We start from the raw sequence: 2,039 nt of genomic DNA on the forward strand, positions 1-2,039 counted from the left end.
TAGCAGGCCATGGTAAATCAAAGGTAGAAAACTTAGATTTGGATAATCCAAAAGACCTGCATAAATGTTCTATATCAACATCTTTATCTTCATTGCAGTATTGTGGGAAAGTGGGAGAAACTATTGGATGCAACTCCTAAAAAGTTGATGAAGTGATTGGAAAATGTTACAACAAGACCCAATCAAGGCATATATGCCATATAAGAACCAAAAACCACGATAGATGGAAAACAACTTCTCCAGAAAATCAATTGTCACTATTTCAGGTTTGAAGCAGAATATTCCCGAAAGCATATGCTCAGGTTTTAGGGGTTTATTCTATTCATTCCGGCTCTGCCATTCTCTGCCTATTGTCTCATTTCGAACACCTAATGATCCAGTCAACTTGTGGACTCACAACAATGGTGAAGGGACCTGGTTTGTTCTCTGACATTGGCAATAAAAGTCGATATCTCCTTTATAAGGATTTCCTCGTTGACAAAAAGTTTAGTCTAACCACCTACACTCCCACTGGATTGGTCTTTACATCCACTGGTACCAAGAAAGGGGATTTTTTTTCTTGGGTATCTCATGACACAGTTGAAGAATAAAAATGTTACAACTAATATTAAAGTGGAAACAAGCTCCAATTTATTTGCAACTATGACAATCGATGAACCCACACTAAGATTGAAAGTTATTCTTAGCTTCACTATCCCAGACCAGAGATCTGGAAAAGTTGAAATTCAATACCTTAATGATTATGAAGGGATCAGTACAAGCATAGGATTAATAACATCTCCCGTTGTGGAGACTTTTGTAGTCATATGGAATAAAAGTGTTTCTCTCAATGGGGGGGCTGTACTTTTGATACTGCATCAGGAAACTTTACGAAATACAATGTAGCCCTAAACTTTGTGCATCCATATTTCATTTATTCTTTGAATTTAACAGACAAAGGTGATACATTGAAGGCATCTTACTTGCACACTGTGAGCCCTCTAACAAAGACTGCAGTTGGAGCTGAGATTTCCCATAACATTTCAAGGAATGAGAATACTTTCACCATGGTTACTCAACATGCTTTAAATCCTTGTACAACTGTAAAGGCGCACTAGAATAACCATGAAAATATTGTTGCCCTTGTCAAGCATGAATGGAGGCCAAAGTCTTTGATAACTCTTTCCGGGGAAGTACACAACAAGGCTCTTGATAACAGTGATATGATAGGTCTATCTATGGTTTTGAAACCATGAAAGGAGTCTTGAGGATTACTTCATAATTTGTTTCCATAAACCATGGACTATGTACTTAAATTTTCTCTGTGATCTATTTGATATTACATCCTATTTAGTGCCCACATTTTGTGTTCTAGGCTGGCACTGTAGCGACATTGTTCAATGCTTAGTAGTTTACTCTTATAGATTCCTGTAATTACCTTACAAGCTTGAGACTGGTGAGGTTTGAAGATGTCCATTGGAGAATATTATGGCAGGTTAAGAGCATATGACTGTTATGTGTATTGAAGTCAGAAGTAAAAATTATGATGATGTTTTAACTACCAAAATAAAGAGAAGGGGAAATTTCCTAATTTTTTCTCCTATCTATTGTTGAACACTGTTTTGACATGATTGAAGTTTTATTTTCTTGAAAAGCTCAGATTGAGTAATGTTATAATTATGTTTCATTCACTAGACTACTCCATTGACTGATTAAGGAGATAGATTTTGAATGATGTGGGGTGTTTTCCATGTCTTGAGAAGGCATTCCCAATGGTTGACATAAATTTTTTCAACCTCTTTATGTGTGTCTATGAATATGCAATCTGAAGCCGAGAGGAAGGAGAAGAAAATAAGTGTTACCCCATTTGTGAAACCAGAAGATACATTGGTTGGAGCTTGGTTGGAGCCACCATGTTGTTGACTTATGAGAATATACACATTAATTTAGGCTATGTTATTTTCATCATACAATCTTGATTTGAAATAGAAACCCTACATGCTAGGTTGTTCCCGTCAAGAAAGTGGGTGGGTGATATGTCAGGGAAGTGGGTCGGTGAT

At 36.6% G+C, this 2,039-nt stretch overlaps 1 pseudogene; it reads left to right on the forward strand.

Annotated features, from left to right (window-relative positions):
• Window positions 1–401: 401 nt before the first annotated feature.
• Window positions 402–1,235, forward strand: LOC149243311 (mitochondrial outer membrane protein porin of 36 kDa pseudogene; annotated as a pseudogene).
• Window positions 1,236–2,039: the final 804 nt, after the last annotated feature.

The sequence above is a fragment of the Pinus tabuliformis genome, chromosome 8 (assembly GCF_031772625.1).
Source record: "Pinus tabuliformis cultivar Carrire ecotype Pingquan chromosome 8, CPIR1, whole genome shotgun sequence".
In the NCBI taxonomy this organism is placed as follows: Eukaryota; Viridiplantae; Streptophyta; class Pinopsida; order Pinales; family Pinaceae; genus Pinus; species Pinus tabuliformis.